Raw genomic sequence first — 8681 nt, forward strand, 5'->3', positions numbered from 1 at the left:
CATCTACCTACTAACCTCATCCCAATTCCTTGACCTGTCCGTCTTCCCTGGACTGACCTATCCCCTCCCTACCTCCCCACCTACACTCTCTCCACCTATCTTCTTTACTCTCCATCTTCGGTCCGCCTCCCCCTCTCTCCCTATTTATTCCAGTTCCCTCTCCCCATCCCCCTCTCTGATGAAGGGTCTAGGCCCGAAACGTCAGCTTTTGTGCTCCTGAGATGCTGCTTGGCCTGCTGTGTTCATCCAGCCTCACATTTTATTATCTATCAATCTATTCTCATCCCATTTTCCAATTCTTGGCCTCTCACTTTGCATGTTTTGGCATTTCAGCAGCTTATCAATGTTCACTGCCTTTCCACAGCCCTCTGGGTGAAAGTGTTTTTCATCAAATCCCCTCTAAAACTTATCTTAAAAGTCTGCTCCCTGGTTAATGACCCCTCTACTAAGAGGAAAAGTTATGAATGACAGAGAAGGAAAAACTTTGTACCCCTCAGTTAGACCCCTCCACTAGCCTTTTTCGGCTCTGGAGGTAAACAGCTCCAGCCTATCATGCATGTCACAGTCTGGATAGATGTGGATATGATAGGCGCTCCACATTGCAGTCCATCACATGCCTGATCAGGAATCTTCCACTCTTACTGCCTGCCACTGATGTGTGTTGGAAGGTTTATTAATCTGTTTGACCCACATTACGAACACACCTTCCTGAGTTTTCGGGGTTCTTGAGGTAAGATTTGAGCACAGACTTTCTGAATCAGAGACACTACCCATTGCGCCATTGGATGCAAATGCAAGTAGATAAGCGCTGATATTCACTCTTCTTTTTGCTGACATGTATCCCATTATACAACTGCTGCACTGATATTCAGCTTTCATGGACCTCCCACAGCCAAAGCCAACCTGAGCCCAAGGATCTAAGTATTCAATCTCAATAGGACTTTAATTCAGAGGAGATGAAGTTATGGCTTAGTTGCAGAAAGCCTTGGCAAGACACCATACAGCACTTCAGGAAGGATACACTCAGCCAGGATGGGGTACCATCTAATTTTACCAGAATAGTACCAGCAATTGAGGTAATATGGTATTAGAATAGACTGGGTTAACATTGTACTAGAACGTTGAGGAGTGACCTGAATGAGGTGGTCAATAGTGTAGCTACAGAAAAACAACTTCCTTCAAAGGGGTAACCTAGAACAAGAAGTAAATTTCCAAGATAATAAAATGTGAGGCTGGATGAACACAGCAGGCCAAGCAGCATCTCAGGAGCACAATTTCCAACATTTGTCTAGTCACTGGAGTGATTCAGGAGACATGTTTTTACAACAAATCATGGAAATGTGCAATTTTCTCCCCAGAAGATTTATTAAGGTGTTAACAAAGATTGACATGGTTAGCAAATGTTATCATTCAAATAACAGGGGTCGACAGCAGGTGAATGAGGTTGAGGTACAGATTAGCCATGATCTAAGTTGTGAGGGCTTTTGTGGTACATTGATAGCAACCCTAACTCTGGACAAGGAGGCCTGAGTTCAAGTCCCACTTACTCCAGTGGTGTGTCACAAGATGTCCAAATAAGTCAATTAAAAAATAACAATCTCATTAAATTGCAGAACAGATTTGAGGGGATGACTGGCCTACTTTTGTTTCCATGCTCCCCAGTGACCCAGTCAATCTCTACATTCAATGCATGGCATATGATTGGTTCAACCTGATTCAGCAGATTTCTGGTCCACACTGATTGTACTGATATCAACTAGGTTAGCAATGAAGATGTAAAAATTGGACTCAACTAAAGAGAGAGGAAAATTAAAACTAGAACAAACATTGCCGATCTTTAAATAATGATTGTTTGTTATATAAGTGTACTGATATGAGTATTGTGGGAGGATAAGATGAGACTTAACAAAGACATCTCACAACTGGAAAGGATTATTGATCCAGATTGAAGGATTTCTGCCATGTATGAATCCTGTGTCCCAGAAAGGCTTAATCACTCAAAACAGTAAAAAAAAAGAAAATCTGTAATTACTGCCATTCAAAACACAAATTCCATATGACCTGGAATGCCTGCCACACAGCCCATACTCGTCTTTCCTTTTCTCAGTTACAAAGTTTCAAATATAAAGAAACAAACAGCATGTCCCTAACTGGACTGCTGTCAACCAACCAGCCCCTTGAACTGACAGCCACATATTGACATTGCTTATTTGCAAACTCTCTGGTAAGCAAACAGAAGCTATTCTGAAGATCACATCTTCATTTTCAGCAAAGCCAAGATAAAATTTTATTATAAGGAGAAGCAATTCCTTCATTTGTCACGATCACTGGTCCACGTCATGTTTGACATCATATTGGAAAACCATTTATTGCCACATTTGCATTTTGAACTGGGCAAGTTTTCTTTTTAAATTCATCACGGAATGTCTGGATGGCGTGTGGTTTGGAGGAGAACTTGCAGGTGAACAGGGGAGTTACCCCACTGGCGCTGGAGTGTGTCCAGCAGAGATTCACACGGATGATGCCTGGAATGGTAGTTTTAACGTATGATGAACGGCTGAGGATCCTGGGATTGTACTCATTAGAGTTTAGAAGGTTGAGGGGAGAACTAATAGAAACATACAAGATAATGTATGGCTTAGAAAGGGTGGGCGCTGGAAAGTTGTTTCCTTTAGGCAGGGAGACTAGGACCTGTGGGCACAGCCTTAGAATTAGAGGGGGTAACTTTCAAATGGAAATGAGGAAACATTTCTTCAGCCAGAGAGTGGCGGGCCTGTGGAATTCATTGCCACGGAGCGCAGTGGAGGCTGGGACATTAAATGTCTTCAAGGCAGAGATTGATAAATTCTTGATCTCACAAGAGATCAAGGGCTATGGGGAGTGTGCATGGAAGTGGAATTGAAATGCCTATCGGCCATGATTAAGTGGCAGAGTGGACTTGATGGGCCGAATGGCCTTACTTCCACTCCTATGTCTTATGGTCTTATTTATTCCTCACTCAAAATCATAAAAACAGCTTGATTATCTGATTATTACATTTTGCTGTTGGCAGGTGCTTGTCAGTTGGTTGTCACGTTTCATACAACACAAGGCCTACGATGACTCTCCCTCTCAACCTCTCCCCTCACCGAAGGCATGACAACCTTCAGGTTAAACGAACGCTCATGCCTTTCATCAGCCCTGTGGTCACCTGTCACAATGGCAACCTTATTTTTACATACATCAATAGTCCTTCCTTCACTGTAATGCACTGGAGAAATCTGAAGTTTATGAAAACATAAGTGTAACTATAATGCAAATTTTTTTCCTGATTGTTCACCTTTCCCACTCCTTTAATCCTAAAGGGATAATTCTGCAGTGAATTTTTGCCAACAGTATGGTTCAGCAGGAAGGGCCCTTGTGATGCAGGGGTGATGTCCCTACCTCTGAACCAGGAGGCCCGAGTTCAGGACCCACCTGCTCCGGAGGTATATAATAACATCTCTGAACAGATTGATCAGGAATCAATACTGTAGATCTACAGTACAAGATCTAAGACACTAAATAAACTTGCTAAACGAGCTTAGCTGCATGGTATTAATAATTTGCATTTTTTAATATCAAAAAAAGAACTTACACTGGCCAACAACTTACGGACCAGAAAGAATGAATAAAGAGCCAAATTATTCACAACAACATAATTGGGGCACTGGGTTCACGCACGATCCAGTCCCAGCAATAAATCTTAAACCGAGTGTGGGTTTACGTTACCTTTCTCATTTAATGTGGCCGAGAAGGAAGTATTTATTTTCACCCTTCAGTACGCTTGATCAACCTGATCAAACGCGTGTGAACAAGCCAGCAACACTGAATACAGGACAGGGATTCGAGCTCTGAGCAAGTTCACTCTGTCCACATTAACCACCCCTCATCAATAACAAAATAAAGTGTGTTTTTTAACAAGCCCCAAGCCTGCCCACCAATTCCTTACTCGTATGAATTGAACGGCTGTTTTCATTTACAAAAACGCCGAAAGCCTCACGACCGAATTGTTGTTAAAACAGATGTCAAGCAAAAAGAGATTTTTCTTTCGATATTTTGATCTTCGAATACTAACAGCAACGTGCAAGGATTTGCAAACATTAGAAATTGGAGGCGAACGGAACCAGAAAATATCCCCTTTTTTATAAAAAAAACCTTCCATGACACCTCTATACAAGAAAAACAAAACATCAGGAAACGCTCCAGCAACTGACTCCGCCAAGGAACATTTATTCCAGTTCACACTTCAGACAATCACAAACAACACAAGTGCATTTACATTTTTCCCTCTGGCTTGACGTGTCTAAGTGAATCCAGTAAGTGTGCACAAAACAAACGTATTCCTCACCTTGTTTGAAGCGCTCTCCATTTGTTTCTGTGGTAATGATTGCGTCAAACGTAGAGACGGAGGGGATTTTTTCTCTCTCTCTCTCTCTCTCTCTCCACGGCCTCAAACCCTTTCTTGTTTTTGTATCCTGGGTGAGCCGTTTTTTCCGCTCGGCTGCCTCTGCTCTGGGCTGCACTAACGTGCACCTCCGCCCTGTCTCACTTCTTGCCTTTCCTCACCGCCTCTGCCTGCTTGGCCAAGGAGGTCCGGTTAACAATACCATCCTTTACTGGCAGCTGGTCCCTCCCTCACAGCCAAAATGCCCCGACACAAACTGTCAGGCCGACCCCTCTCTGGCCCAGAGAGGGGTCAGCCGACAGGCTGTCACAAAACCCCTCTGGTCACGTTTAGGCGTTGCAAGTCACACCAAGTGCTTTTCTATTGGGGGATCTGCCTCTGCATTAGCCTTGCTGGCGTTCACATTTGAAGTCCCTGTCAGCACCCGTTATTCCTGATACACCTCATAATGGTGTCAAAATCATTTAAATTTAACTCTCATTGAGGTGATTCAAAATTATGTTTGCAGGTATCTTAATTCACCCCAAGTCCAGTATCTCCATTACCTCTCTGTCATTGACCTGCATTTGACTCCCAGTCACACAACATCTATGATGTGGAGGTGCAGGTGTTGGGCTGGGGTGGACAAAGTCAGAAGTCACAAGACACCAGGTTACAGTCCGATAGGTTTATTTGAAATGACAAACTTTCGAAGCATGATCCCTTCGTCAGCTGGAGACAGCAAAGGAATTGTATGCTATTCCCTAGGTCCTGCCACTTTCTGGTAATTGTAAAGTGTTTTTCCACAGATTTCATAATCTCCTGTGGCCATCAATACAATTGTCACATCACCTGACGAAGGGGCTCCACTCCAAAAGCTCGTGATTTCAAATAAACCTGTTGGGCTATAATCTGGTATCATGTGACTTTAAGCAACATGTTGATTAAACGTTTTCAAAACACTTCACCCTTCCAGATCCCCTCTAGCTCAGAACCCTCTGGGATACATGCTCTCCAGTAATCCTGGCCTTTTGAGCACCTTTCATAATCGTCCCACCATTGGAGGTCCTATCTTTAGCTGCTTTGGTCTCAAGCTCTGGAATTCCTGCCCCAAATGCTTCCACTGAATTTCCTTCTTTAAAACAATCTTTAAACCTACCTCTTTCACCAAGCTTTCAGTCAGCTGAGCTAATATCTTTATGTGGCTGCTGTAACTTTTTTCTCCTTTATAGGTCTCATGAGTATTTGTGATCCTTTATTACATCAATGCTTTTCTGCATAAATATAATCCAACTGTGTTGTTGTTGACAAACTTGCTATATTCTCCATCAAAGGCACCCTTTTGCACACATCTTCTAGGGTAATGCCACACTCTAAAATGTAAAACTACATAAACTCAAAATTATAGATAAAAAGTAAAATTTTCATAATTAAAGACAGGTTGTGAATGCATTACAGAGGGCAGGTGAACTTAACAGTTGCAATGAAGGTCACCAGAGATTATGAAATGCATGGAAAAACTTTATAGTTACCTGAAAGTAGCAGAAGGGACAGGGAATAACCGTACAATTCCTTTGCTATCTACACAGGATCATGTCTTGCCAGCCACTGGAAAATCAAATATACAGTGTAATAGATATGATTAGAATTGCTGCACTACTTTCATGTAATCGTACATTTTTAAAGAAAAGGCAGCACTCTTGTTAATTCATCTTGCATGATTTATCGGAGCAACTGTTCAGAGTCTGGAAAAATACAACGGGGGTAAATTTTACTTTGAAAGTCCTGGCAAAATGCAAATGTGCAGTTAGACAATTCAGAAGTTCCCTTTCGAGATATGCTGTCTGCTTTAAGATGTGTGGGAATAGCATCCCAACAACTACTTCTCCATTCAAATGCATCAAACAATGTGAAGTTCATGCACTGGCATCATTGGCATTGTTTAAACTCACCATAGAATGGTATTCATCCCCTTTCAATGACTTGGTAATCCTTAGTTATTGCTAAAACTCGTTAATACTGAAAACTAGTTTTGAGTAAGTGTGGAGTCCATTTCTTCTGATCTCTTCATTAACAGATAATTATAACAAAAGTGAAAAAGTTTGTTTTAACTTTTGCCTTCTTTTTTGTCGCTGTCAATCTGATCATTTTCTCTCTCTCTGTTATGCGCTGTTGATGATTTGAAACTTCCTGGATCAGTATTGCTGATTAATCATTCTTCAATCTACTTGATTATGGAGCTGTCCAATGCCTTACTTGTTCTCAAATAGGAAAGTAGTTTGAACTTTTGGCTGACAGTTACTTGCTTTGCAACAATTTACGGAATGTTTGCCAGATGAGTGCAAATTATTGCCGTTCATGGCAAAATCTAGCCCAGCTGATGTATGATGTTAATGTGTTGTGGAGAAAAGCCACCAAGTTGCTACAGTTCAGTCCGTAAGAAATCTAACTTCAGGTTGGAATTTCAACCACTCTTCACCTTTTTTGTGTTTGCCATGTGCAAAGCATTGTGGTCCTTTATGAACCAAAAAATGGAAAGAAACTTAACAGATATTTGGATGGGTATCTGGATAAGAAGGGATTAGAGGGTTATGGGTCAAACTCTGGCAAATGGGGATCGATTAAATTGGAATATATCATCAGCATGGACGAGTTGGACTGAAGGGTCTGTTTCCGTGCTTTCCATCTCTATGACTCTAAATTGCAATGATATTATTGATGTCATTATGCCAATTTAAAAATAAGCAAAAATATTTGATATTGATAAGAAGATTACAAGCACAGCCAAAATTGTCAACTTAAATTCCCCGTAGTCCCACCAGGCCAGAAAGCTGCTCTCTCATTAGCGAGAGTCAGCTGGTGGTAGTTTAATCTGAGGGTTACCATGCCTCAAGTGAGGGGAGAAATTGGGAAAGACAGTCCTTCATAGTAACTTCAGCCAGTGCAAGAATTGTTGGCATCATTCTGCATTGCAAACTAGTCATCCAGCCGACTGGACTAATCACCGTCCCCATCATTGACCTAATTATATCTGTGTTGACTAAAGATAGAGGGCCATGGGATCAAGGGTATTGACCACAAGACAGAGAGCAGATAGCAACAAAATAGTGACAAGGGCAAAGAAGCCAGAAAATAAGAGACATCTATCATAGTCTAGCAAGCACAAGGAAGGAAAGTCAGAGACAACAGCTATTGAATAATAGAGAAGGTAGAGACTATGATTATACTCACTAAATCACTCTTACAAAAGGTGTAGATGAGTGTGTTAGATTACAAAATGTGAAATTGTGAAACTTAATATGGTTACAATCATAGAGCGTCATAGAATGGCTACAGCACATAAGCAGACAGAGGTCCATAGTTTTGTAGATTTTGAGGAAACCATGCAATTTATGGATAGTGCAGGAAAACGTAGATGAGATGGGAGATCAGACTTGATATAGTTGAATGGTGGAGAAAGCTCAAAGGGCTGATGGCCTGTTTTTGCTCTGATTTCCTATGTTCCTATGTCATTGTATTCCAGCCAGCTATCCGCAAGAGGAGCTCACCGGTCTCAGTCTCCCACCCTTTCCAGAAATGGGGATATGGTGGCATAGTGGTAAAGTTATTGAACTAGTATTCCAGAATCTCAGGCTAGTATTCTTAGGACATGGGTTTGAATCCCAACGTCATAGATGGTGAAACCTGAATTCAATAAAGGTATGAAATTAAGAGCTGGCAACTTAATACTAACTAAAAGAATTGGGATAGTGCTTGGAAGTCAGTAAGTGAGGTGATCGGTAAAGCCTGTGAAAATCTCAGGAGGATGTGGAAAGCTGTTCAGTCAGGGATTGGGACAAAGGAGGACTTTCCGGCCTGAACTGGGGCTGAGGAAGGAATTTTTGGCACAGCCTTAAAATTTGAGGGGGTAAATTTAAAACTGAAATGAGACGACATTTCTTCAGCCAGAGAGTGGTGGGCTTGTGGAATTCATTGCCGCAGAGTGCAGTGGTGGCCGGGACGTTGGATGCCTTCAAGGCAGAGATCAACAAATTCTTGATCTCAGAAGGAATCAAGGGCTACGGGGAGAGTGCAGGGAAGTGGTGTTGAAATGCCCATCAGCCATGATTTAAATGGCGGAGTGGACTTGATGGGCCGAATGGCCTTACTTCCACTCCTATGTCTTATGGTCTTGTGGTCTTAATTGGGATGGTTGTGATCTGATACAAAGGGGACCAAAAAGTTCTTCGTAAAGCCCTGTAGGAGAAATCAAAAAAATGTAAAACTTAACTTCTAT

The 8681-nt window shown here is 41.8% G+C and overlaps 1 long non-coding RNA gene across 1 annotated transcript in view; it reads right to left on the bottom strand.

Moving 5' to 3' along the window:
* LOC125460575 (uncharacterized) overlaps positions 1–4864 on the bottom strand; it is a 109984-nt gene extending 105120 nt beyond the window's left edge. The window contains exon 1 of the long non-coding RNA XR_007249279.2: positions 4370–4864. This is a non-coding gene — a long non-coding RNA (uncharacterized LOC125460575). The remainder of the gene's footprint in view (positions 1–4369) is intronic.
* Positions 4865–8681: the final 3817 nt, after the last annotated feature.

This window comes from Stegostoma tigrinum, chromosome 2, assembly GCF_030684315.1.
Source record: "Stegostoma tigrinum isolate sSteTig4 chromosome 2, sSteTig4.hap1, whole genome shotgun sequence".
Lineage (NCBI taxonomy): Eukaryota > Metazoa > Chordata > Chondrichthyes > Orectolobiformes > Stegostomatidae > Stegostoma > Stegostoma tigrinum.